Source organism: Myotis lucifugus, unplaced genomic scaffold, assembly GCF_000147115.1.
Source record: "Myotis lucifugus unplaced genomic scaffold, Myoluc2.0 scaffold_255, whole genome shotgun sequence".
NCBI classification, from domain to species: domain Eukaryota; kingdom Metazoa; phylum Chordata; class Mammalia; order Chiroptera; family Vespertilionidae; genus Myotis; species Myotis lucifugus.
Window position 1 is genome coordinate 1,835,847 of NW_005871303.1, and position 12,558 is coordinate 1,848,404.

Genomic DNA, 12,558 nt, shown 5'->3' on the forward strand with positions numbered 1-12,558 from the left:
CTGGGCCCCTGTGGCCAGCTGAATAATAGCTCTCCAAGATAGCAGGTCCTAATCTCTGGACCTTGTAAGTGTTGCCTGATATGGAAAAAGTATCTTTGCAAATATGATTGAGATGTGATTAAGGAGCTTGTTTTGGACGATCCAGGTGGGCTCTAAATGCAATCACATGTGTCCTTATGAAAAGGAGGCGGAGGGAGATTTTACACACATAGAGGGAGAAGTCTCCACGAAGGCAGAGCAGAGAGAGATTCAGAGATGCTGGCCTTGAAGATGGAAGTGACATGGCTACAAGCCAAGGAGTGCTGGCAGCCACCAGAAGCTGGAAGAGGCCTGGAACTGATTCTACCCTAATGCCTCTGAAGGCTGCTGACACTTTGATTTTGGCCCAGCGAGGCTGATTTTGGACTTCTGAGCTCCAGAACCATAAGAGAATAAAAGTGTGTTCTTTTAAGTCACCAGAGGAAACTAATACAACCCCTGTTGGAATTCTGTAGGTATTTGGTCTGACCAAGATTGGCAGAGATGGACAGCACTGGCTGCCAGTCATCAGATGCAGCAAGATTTCTCGTGGGTCACTAGTGCTAGGGGACTGTATTAGTTTGCTAGGGCGGCCATACAAATTGTCACAAACTTGGTGTCTTAAGACAACAGAAATGTGTTCTGTCCCGGTGCTGGAGGCCAGAAATGCACAATCAAGTTGACAGAATTGCTTTCTTCTGGCGGCTCCGAGGGAGAATCCGTTCCATGCCTCTCTCCTGCTTTCTGGGGCTTCCTCCATCCTTGGCTTGTAGCCGCATGACTCCAACCTCTGCCTCTGTCTTCACTCAGCTCTTCACATGGCCTTCTCCCCTGTGTCTCTGTGTATCTTCTCTTTCTCTGTCTCCTATAAGGACATGGGTCATTGGGCTTAGGGCCCACCCTAGTCCAGGAGAATCTCATCCAGAGAAAGTTAAACACATCTGCGAAGACTCTATTTCCAAACAAGGTCACATTCACAGGTAATGAGTGTTGGAACTTGGACATATCCTATTCTACCCACTACAGGAGCCAACGCCCATCCCGTCTCACTCCGTGGGGAGTGGTAGAACATTCTAGCAACCGTGCGCAGCCAGCCTCTCCATGATGAAGACTCGGCAAGTTGCAGCGACTTGCCTAGGATCAGGCAGCACATTTCTGATGTCAGGCCTCCTGGAAACCAACCTTGGAATTGCTGATCCAGTGCGATTCCCACCACAGCACCTAGCTGCTCGGTAATCCCCTAACTGGCAACGAAGCCATTGCATTTATAATCAGCTTCCAATGTACACCTCGCTAATCTTCACGCAAGTCCTTTGGGCAGAAAAGACCAGCATACCATACACTAAACCTTAAGACCAGGACTTCAGATTTCAAGTTTACATCCGAAAGACTTAAGAAAACATTGCCATTCCAACACATACCTTCCTGTGCCTGTTGCTAAATGATAATTCTCAGAAAGGGAAAGATTTCTCAAGAATTGGCTCATTTTGCCTCCCACAGCAGCTATTCTGATGTTTCAGAATATGGAAGATTCTTTACACTGGAGGTACAATAATCGCCTCACAGTTGACGAGGCTTTCTCTGGTTCTAAAGCTCTTTCTTTGTGATATCTTGGTTGAGATAGTGGATACCCTCAAGATGTTCTCATGGAACTTCAGTCAGTGGTTCCCACTTACTGAATAGTGTGAAAGGAGGGGAAGAACAATTTCTTTTAAAATATATCTTTATTGATTTCAGAGAGGAAGGGAGAGGGAGAGAGATAGAACATCAATGAGAAAATCATTGATCGGCTGCCTCCTGCACACCCCCTACTGGGGATCAAGCCCACAACCCAGGCATGTGCCCTTGACAGGAATTGAACCCAGGACCCTTCAGTCCCCAGGTCGATGCTCTATCCACTGAGCCAAACCAGCTAGGGTGGGAAGAACAATTTCTGAGGGTCTGTTCTAGATACGGTACCACTGATATACCACTCACCACAGGTTCCAAATCTCTTATTTGGACCTGTAGCTGCTGTACCACACATGCCATCAAACACTTGTCAATCATTGTGCTTGTCCCTGCCCTGCTCCCTTCCTCTGTCAGTTCCCTGAGGCCACTGTAATCAAGTCCCTCAAACTGGGAGGTTTAAAACAACAGAAATCTATTCTCTCACAATTCTGGAGGCTACAAGTCCAAAATCAAGGTGTTGGCAGGCCTGTGCTCCCTCTGAAGGCTGCAGGGGAGTCCTCCCTTGCCTCTTCCTAGCTTCCTGTGACTTCTGGCTCTCCTTGGCATTTCTTGGCCTGCATCTGTGCTGCTCCAATCTTTGCCTCCATCATCACATGGCCTTCCCCCTTCTGTGTCTATGTCTCTCTCTCGGTTCTCTTCTTCTTATAAGGAGTCATGTTGGATTGAGGGCTCACCCTAATCCAGTATGATACCATCTAAATAACTAACTCTATCTGCAAAGAGCTCTATTTCCAAATAAAGTCACATTCACAGTTTCCTTGTGGACACGAACGTTGGGAGACACTGTTCAACCAAGTACACTTGCCCAAGGAGGGCTTGTAGGTCTCTTGGATGGCTTGATTTTCTTTTACGGCCCCTTTTAATACACTAACTCATCATGTCACTCAGCCAGAAAAGCCTGATAGAGAATAACAGAAGCCTGTACAGATTAATTGTTTTGTTTCCTTCTGTTTCTAAAGGGTAGAGTTTTATTTGCTCTTAAGGAAAGGAACAGCATCAGCCATCGGGGAATCAAGTATGACAGCAGCCAGATCATTATAGTGTGAATATTCGCAGCCAGCTCTCTGTTCCAGGAGTGTGGGCTGTCATCACCCACACTGCGCCCCCTTCCCCACACTCAAGCAGGCTTCCGTCTCTGCCAGCCGGCCTAGATATGATGACATACTCAGAACTCCGAGAGTGGTACCAAGCAGATGTCCAAAATGAGGGCACTGCCACCCTCCTTCTCCTCCCGGCCCCTCCCACTGCCCTGCAGGCTGAGGTCCTCAGTAGGGAAGGCCTGTGGCCAGTGCCCATCTGTATTAGCATCTCAGGCTGCCAGAACAAAGAGCCAGTGAACCGATGGCTTAAACAACAGAAATGTATTTCCCCGCAGTTCTGGAGGCCGGAAGCCCAAGATCAAGGTATCATCAGGGTTGATTGCTTGTCAGGCTTCCCCCCTTGGCCACCTTCTTGCTGTGCCCTCACATGATTGTATCTGTCACATGTAGTATGTGTCCTAATTTCCTCTTCTTATAAGGATACCAGTCCTATGGGATTCAGTCCACTCATACGACCTCATTTCATATTAATTACCTCTCTAAAGGCCCTATCTCTAAATATAGACACATTGTGAGGACTTCAACATAAGAACTTGGGGGGTGGGGACACACAATTCAGCCCATAACATCAGCTAAAGATCTCATCTTCCACTTACCTACCCTCCTTCTCATCATCCCCTACCCATCCTTGGGGTCCATCCAATCACCCTACAAAATGTGGGATCTTTTCGCTAAGCACAATGTGAAATATATAGATATTTAAATAGCATAGATACACAGAAACTGGGTATTTGCCATAATCTCCCCAGGATTGATATACTCTGCAAAGTTCTTGAATAAATGAAAGTACCTGTTAAAATGATCATTTCAGAGGCAGATTGCAAATATTTTGTTAGCTGAGAAAATGGAAAAAAAAAACAACCAAGAAATTTTGTTCCATTATTAATCTAATCTAAAACAACAGGTGTTTGGTGCTAAAAATAGCACCAGGAGTCTGAACGAGCAAGATGACTGAGAATAATCACCAGTTTAAAAAAACAACAACACCTCAATCATAACCAACACCTCATGTGAAAAAGTGTCTTCTTCTTTTTTTAAAAAAAATATTTTTAATTGATTTCAGAGAGGAAGGGAGAGAGAGAGAGAGAAACTTCAATGATGATAGAGAATCATTGATTGGCTGCCTCCTGCACGCCGCCCACTGGGGATCGAGCCCACAACCCAGGCCTGTGCTCTTAACTGAAATAGAAACGGGGACCCTTCACTCCACAGGCCATCACTCTATCCACCGAGCCAAACCAGCTAGGGCAAAAAAGTGTTTCTTCTTAAAGCACACCAAAAAGGATGGGAAATGGACAATAAAAAAAGTCTTTTAGAGACAACCTGAGAGTCAAAAGGCTATATTCATGGAAACATAAAACCATATAGACATTCATATTTTTCTTTAGAGCTTGAGAAACATAGAAACACATGGGTAATGCTCGCAACAAGCATTAATACTGAAGCCAGAAAGTAAGCGTGCAGAACTAGCCCAGCACCAGGACAGAGGATTCCTCGGGCAACAGGCAGAACAAGCAATGTTTTGGAGTTAGGAAGTAGGAGGCCAGACAGCTTATCATTAATGATGATGTAATTAAGCGGTGAGTCCTTTTTCAGGTCACCAGCTTATATCAGGTCCAAGTTCTCTGTGACTCACTGTAGTCGTGAGAGATATAAAAAGAACATGAGGTCAACAGAGTTTCTATCAATTTCACCCCACAGTGCGAAGGATGCATCTATAATCTGATAAGGGAATGTATTCAACCAAAATATCCTTTTCTGCTACAAGTCTATGAATGGATTGAAATAAATAGCTGAGTTCCTGACAGAATGGAAAAATATCACCTTTGCTTAGGGGTGGACTCGCCAATGACATCAGAACGAGAATTATTGTCAGGCACCAGAGAGAAGATATCTTGAGGGGAAAGGTATGAATAACAAGTTCCGAGGAAGGGAAAGTCCGTTTATAATAATAATTTTTTTAAAAAAGAGGCAAAGGAAAATAATGCTACCTCTGATTTTCCACAGCAGCCTTTGTAGAGCTCAGAATACTTACAAGACATATTTTTATTCTGAAGTAGCAGGAAGTGTCAGCAGCGTTTGCAGATGGTTCTCGTGGTGCCTGGTCCTCCGGGCAGGATCTCCAGCACTGGATGGAGCAGCACAGAAGAGGACTCATAGAGTGTCTCTCTTTTTCCTACAAGCTTTCCAACTCAGACACCAGAAAGCTTCCCCAATCCCAATGTGTATCATCTTCACATAAAAATACTACATATTAATTATATTAAAATTTCCATCAGAAATCTCAGAGTTATTAAGAGCAAGAATTTGTCCTATTTCACAGATTAAATAAGAGCGGGGACAAAGAGATGTGGTCATGTGGTCAGTGTGTTCATTTCCTGTGTTGCCATAACAAATTTCCACACACTGTGTGGCTTAAAACAACAGAAATTCGTTCTCTCGCTGGCTGAAGGCTAAAATCCAAAATCAAGGTGTGGACAAGGCCGTGTTGGCTCTGAAGGCTTTGGGGACAATCCTTCTTTGCCTCCTCCAGCTTCTGGTGGTTGCAGGCAATGCTTGGTGTTTCCCGGCTTGTAGATACATCCCTCTAAGCTCTGCCTCCATTGTTACCTGGTGTTCTCCCTCTGGGTCTGTGTCTAAACTTTCCTCCTCTTACAAAGACAGCGCCCATTGGATGGGGGCTCCAGTATGACCACATCCTAACTTGGTGACATCTGGAAAGACCCTATTCCCATTAAGGTCATATTCACAGGTACCAGAGTTAGGACTTGAACATATCTTTTGAAGGAATACAATTCAACCCATAACAATCAGTTTAAGAACAGGACAATTGCTTCCTAGGGGTAAATATACTCAAAACCAACAAAGGCCCTGTCTCTACAGGCAAAAAGGGAGAGAGCACCAGGTTTCCTGGTGAAGTGGGCCAGAAGCTCTTTCTAAATAAGCTCTCTAGGAGTTCGTCCCATCTCGAACATTCATGATTCTATGACTTGAAACTCATTATCCCCCAGAATCTACCTATAACTTTTTTAAAAGTATTTTTTTAAAATATATTTTATTGATTTTTTACAGAGAGGAAGGGAGAGAGATAGAGAGTTAGAAACATTGATGAGAGAGAAACATCGATCAGCTGCCTCCTGCACATCTCCTACTGGGGATGTGCCCGCAACCCAGGTACATGCCCTTGACCGGAATCGAACCTGGGACCTTTCAGTCCGCAGGCTGACGCTCTATCCACTGAGCAAAACCGGTTTTGGCTAAAAATATTTTTTAAATTGATTTTTTACAGAGAGGAAGGGAGAGGGATAGAGAGTTAGAAACATTGATAAGCTGCCTCCTGCACACTCCCTACTGGGGATGTGCCCACAACCATGGTACATGCTCTTGACCGGAATCCAACCTGGGACCCTTCAGTCCGCAGGCCAACGCTCTATCCACTGAGCCAAACCAGTCAGGTCTACCTATAACTTCTTTTTTTTTTTTTTTTACCTATAACTTCTTGTGTGACGTTTCCATTACAAAATCTTCATATTCCCATCCATAAAGCTGGTAACAGTGTTTTTCAGAGGAAACTGCTTCCAACATGGGATGGGCTCCTCTAAATGATTCTTCTTTATAAAGAAAGGAGAAGACTGTCCACAGAGGGACTAACACATCATAGGAATAATGGACACGTTTGAGATTCCATTCTGCTTAAGACTCTGTGGTAGGCGCCATCAGTCTCCTTCATGTATGTACACGATCGTCCCCAGTTAGGGATGTGGAAGATGAGAGGCAGAGCACACAGGAACTTGCCACGGTCTCATGGTCCCTCAGAGGGTAAAGGGTAAGCTACAGACAGATGCACCCCGCTTCTGACCCCAAGGACAAGACAAGGGGGCCTAGGGAGAAGGAGACAGGATGGGGTGAGGAAAGGCCCGGAACAGAGCGTCCTTCCTTCCCTCTGTGCCAAGCAATGGTTTGTTTAGGAACTGGCTGCTCTTTCTGTTTGTGCTGTGTTGCCTCTGACCAACCAACCCAATCAGAATACAACACCCGAGAACAGTGTCCATTGTCATGTGAGTCAGGTGGCCGTGAGCTCAGCATTGTCCTCATCTGTCCCGGGCTTTGCTGGGAGGCCGGAGAAAATCATGACATGTAATCATTCTTTCTGAGTCTGGGGGAGAGCCAGTGGGAGTGAACCATTCATTTGTGAGTGACCCCACATTGAATCATCATACCCTGCAACATTCTTTGTCCACCTTCTCCCTAACAAGCATTTACTTACTAACGACTATGCACTAGCTTCCACAAGCTGATAGCTCAACGCAGCTACTAGATATCAGTTGTTGTTTTTTCCCCTTCAGAATTGCTGAGTCCTACAGAGGCAAGTCATAATAACTCCTGAGGATTTCATCGTAATGCAAGAGCAATATAAACAACCAGATTTCTTCTTTCTCTGCAGGCTTAAGAAGAAAATGTCATGTGATTTAGCTACGCAGTTCCAAGAAAACATTTAACCTTTCCATTTCCTCATTTTCACCTTGTTTTATGTTACTCCACTTTCTGCTGTTCTGAATTACTTTATATTGCCTTCTCCAACTTTGGGCTAAAGTCTAGGGAATTTTAAAAATTTGCTCAAAATGATGCAGTTCATTTGTGGGAAGACCCAACATGAGATCCTGAGTGTCTTGATTACTTAGACACAGAACTGATTCCCTTTTTAAAAAATATATTTTTTATTGGTTTCAGAGAGGACAGGAGAGGGAGAGAGAGATAGAAACATCAATGATGAGGGAGAAGCATAGATTGGCTGCCTCCTGCACACCCCATATTGGGAATCAAGCCCACAACCCGGTCATATGCCCTGACCAGGAATTGAACTGCGACCTTCTGTTTCATAGATCGACACTCAGGCACTGAGCCACGCCAGCTGGGCCTGATTCCCTCTTTGTATCTCATTCTACATTCACATAAATATTTTTATATCCCTGATCAGCTTGCTGATCTCTTGTGCTGTGCAGTAACGTCAAATCATGGGCTTGGGACCATCAAGTACAGATTTAGAAAAGTTATTCTGGCACTTAAAATTTTTGAGGAGTCATTCCTCAAACGATTTCATACACGTTTGAGAAATGTGGCATCCTTATTATTTAACTTTACAAAAAAAGAAAGAGAGAAAGAGAGAGATACAAGGAAAAGAAGGAAAGAAGAAAAGGGGGAAATTTGATACAGTATTACTAATAGTAAAAGTGTTAAGAAAAGGGAAGTGAAATTATACAACTCAAAAATATACTCATGGTTTACTCATAGATTTCCCTCATGAGCACAATCTAATAATAACCAACATTTAGGTCATAGGTCAAACACGTACTTATAAGCAACAGAGGAAAAACAATGTTTTCCATAAACTAGAATGAGGCTACATTTTATTAAATGTTGTGTTCCCACAGTCCTCACAGTGTTTGAGGCCTCATTGGTGCTCAGTGCACTGTGTCTAATAAATACTGATTGAAATGGATATGTGGTCTACAAAAAGTCAAATTACAATATTGCCAAGACTCTGGATTCAGGGTGTGTGTGTGTGTGTGTGTGTGTGTGTGTGTGTGTGTTTTAATTGATATTAGAAAGAGGAGGGGAGAGAGAGAGAGAGAATATCCATGTGAGAGAGAAACTTGGATCAGTTGCCTCCTGCACACATCCCAAGGGGGATCGAACCCACACCTGGGTATGTGCCCTGCCTGAGAATCAAACCCGCCACCTTTTGGTGCATGGGAGGGTACTCCAATCACCCGAGCCACACCAGCCGGGCTGGATTCAGGTTTTCAGGTTTCTTTTAATGCCAACAACCTGTAATAAGCAGCGCAGAAATGTTCCCAGTCAAAAAAAAAAAAAAAAGTTCCCAGTCCCCCGTTTTGAGCTTCCCCTCTACACCAGATGTTGAGACACATGTATAGAATGGGTCTGATTTGAATTCCTTCGTTACAAGGAACAACAACCAACTTAAGCTAGCTTAAGCAAAAAAGAACATGTATCATGTGACACAACTGTCTCGCCGCAGAACCCAATGTCTCACAAAATATTCCATGTGCTCCTCTGCATTTTCCCAGCCTCCTTGGTAGTTCCTTTGGGGCCATGTGACTAGATCTAGCCAATGAGCTGCAACATAGGTCATGCCAGGGCTGAGGCATTTATGAGTGACTCTCCCTCCTTGAAAATACTATGCTAACTGAAATAAGCCAGTCACAAAATAACAACTATTGGATGATTCCACTTAGATGAAGTGCCTAGACTACTCAAACTCAGAGAGACAGAAAGTAGAATAGTGGTTGCCAGGGGTTGGGGAGAGGGGAGAATGGGGAGTTAGTGTAAATTTAATGGGAATAGAGTTTCAGTTTGGGAAGATGAAAGAAGTTCTGGAGATGACAGTGGTGATGGCTGCACAATATGGTGAATCTTAATGCAACTGAGATTTTATATTATGTGTCCTAGCTGGTTTGGCTGAGTGGATAGAGCATCTGCCTGCGGACTGAAGGGTCCTGGGTTCGATTCCAATCAAGGGCACATGCCCGGGTTTCAGGCTGATCCCCAGAAGGGGGCGTGCAGGAGGCAGTCGATCAATGATTCTCTCTCATCATTGATGTCTTTTTTAAAAAAATATATTTTATTGATTTTTTACAGAGAGGAAGGGAGAGGGATAGAGAGTTAGAAACATCGGTCAGCTGCCTCCTGCACACTCCCTACTGGGTATGTGCCTCACACCTCCTCGCAGCCCACAGTCCTCCTGGGCAGCACCCACTGTGTTTGTTCAAGTCTGTTGACCTGGTAAAGGAAAGCTCCTTGAGAGCAGGAATCATGTCTGTCTTGATGACCCACCAGGTCCCCAGCACCTGCTTCCATACCCAGCACACAGCGGATGTGCAAGAAATATTTGCGATGGAATGAATGCAGGAAACAAGGCAGGAGAGAGCAGGTTTCCGTGAGATCAATAATGCAAATGGCCGATACGGAGGCACCTCATGTTCTGAGCTGCCGAGGTGTGGGCCAGAATGAGGACTGACTTGGAGACTGGGGTCAGATTTTGTGAGGAATTGGGACGGGGGGGAGAGCTGCTACCTTTTTAAAGCAGAGGTTTGCTTTGGGATAGCTAATTTGGTAGTGATATAGAAATTTTCCTCTTTTATAAAATGGAAAGAATAATACATATTTGATAGGGTTGTTGGGAGGATGCAATGAGATCATAGTGCCTGGCCCATGGAAGGTACTCAGTGAACAGTAGCTATTACTAGAGGAGGAAAAAGCTGGGGTACATCAATCAGTTCACTCATTTATCTGGCAAATATTTGATGAGAGCACCTAGTGAGTCAGTGAGAGAGTCACGCCCCCATTCCAGGATGCACACCGATAGAATATATGTCCAAGGATGTCTAGTCAAATGGGAAACCAAAAGCCAACCTTCATGCAAAGCTCCAGTAAACATGACTTAAACCTAAGCCCAAGGGAGACGTGGTCGTCCTCTCTCTCCACTGAACTGAACAGGGCAGGACCCACAGGACAAGGGTCACTGGACCTGCCCATCCAGTCCCAGTGGAGATGTCATCAGGAGGGTGGCCTGTAAGGGTGTGCTCACCGCACAAATCTGAACTTGGGAAGTGAAAGAAGGGTGGAACCTGGGGCCCTGCCTTGAAGACCAGTTACCCCACCCACTGATGAGAGTGGTGAATCAGACTGTCCTTACCTCTTGCTCTATTAGGGAAACATCTGGATTGGAGACCTTATTAGTCAGGTTGCCATTACCATAGATCAGAGACGTCCTGGTGGTTTAAACAACTGGAATTTATTTTCTCGGAGATGGTTCTGGAGACTAGAAGTCCAAATTTAAGGTGTCAACAGGTTTGGAGTCTCCCAGGCCGCTCTCCTTGGCTTGCAGATGACTGCCTTCTCTCTGTGCTGCCTACATGGCCTTTTTTTCTATGTGAGCTGATCCCTAGTGTCTCTTCTACTTCTTCCACTTTGTTGTTGTTGTTGTTAATCGTCACATTTTTCCATTGATTTTTAGAGAAAATGGAAGGAAGGGGGAGAGACACAGAGAGAGAAACATCGATGTGAGAGAGACATATGGATTGGTTGCCTCCGAGGTACGTGCCCTTGACCAGAATCGAACCTGGGACCCTTCAGTCCGCAGGCCGACACTCTATCCGCTGAACCAAACTGGCTAGAGCTCTTCTACTTCTTATGAGGACAGGGCCCCAGCCTTATGACCTCATTTAACCTTAATTACCTCTTTAAAGGCCTTATGCCCAAATACAGTCACATGGGGGTTAGGAGTTCCATGTCTGGATTTTGGGGCAACAATTCAATCCATAACTGGCCATTCTGGACTTCTTGCTATCTTCCCTGCTGAACTGATCGAGAGAGGGAAGAGAACCAGAAAGGGAGAGACAGAGACACCGTTAAGCAAGCATGCGAAATCCACCCCCTCCCCCCCAGTTTCTCCACCTCTCCTTGGGAGAAGAGGAGGGGAAGAAAGGGAACAGTCATGTTGTTCTAACAGTGGTTCTCAAGCCTGGCTGCTCCTTAGAATAACCTGGGGAGCTTTTCAAAATCGTCAATGCCTGGACCCCAGCCACAGAGTCTTTTGGTTCATTGGTATGGGGGAGTCTGAGCTGGTGTGTGTGTGTGTGTGTGTGTGTGTGTGTGTGTGTGTGTGTTTATTGAGATATACTTCACATACCAAAAAATGCACCTTTTAGCCCTAGCTGGTTTGGCTCAGTGAGGAATTTGTCCGCCTGCGGGCTGAAGGGTCCCAGGTTAGATTCGAGTCAGGGGCACATGGACGGGTTACAGGCCCGATCCCCAGTAGGGGGCGTGCAGGAGGCAGCCGATCAATGATTCTCATAATTGACGTTTCTCTCTCTCTCCTCTCCCTTCCTCTCTGAAATCAATAATAAAATAAAATAAATGCACCTTCTAAAGTATACAATTTAGTGGCTTTCATATATTCACAAAGTTGTGCAACTATCACAAGTATCTAATTCCAGAACATTTTCATCATCCCCCCCAAAAACCTCAGGCCCGTTAGCAGTCACTCCCCGTTCCTCCTTAGCCCTAGTCCCTGGCAGCAGTTGCTTGTAAGACAGGCTGCTCAGGCCCAGTGCAAAGGTTATTGTGTCCAATCCAACATTCCAAACATTCAAGGAGCAAAATGTGCAAGCAGTTCCCCTGGAATGGCTCTATTTTACTTTTTAAATTCATTTTTTGTATTTTTCAATTAGCTGACATACAATATTATATTAGTTTCAGGTGTACAACCCAGTGATTAGGCATTTATATAACTTATGAAGCAACCACCTTAATAAATCTAGTACCCATCTGACACCACATAGTTATTATTACAATATTATTGCTCTGGCTCTATTTCAAAATGGCTCCACTTTTGTCAGCTTTTCACATAGATTTGTCTATTGCTTTTTATTTATGTCAATTTTGTTACCTATCTTGAGCTCTATTATGTATTAGGTTCTAGATATCACATATGAAATGTAGATATAACTTGAGGCTCTGGATGAGGATAAAATTTATTTTTGCTTATGACAAGCAGTTAGGGTCCGAACAGATACCCAGAATTCCAATTTTTAGAAGGAAATTCTAATCAGATTGTGAATTAGTTATTTCTGATACACAAATCTCCCCAATTTTAGAAAGTGTGGATGTAGCATTTATTCATGGA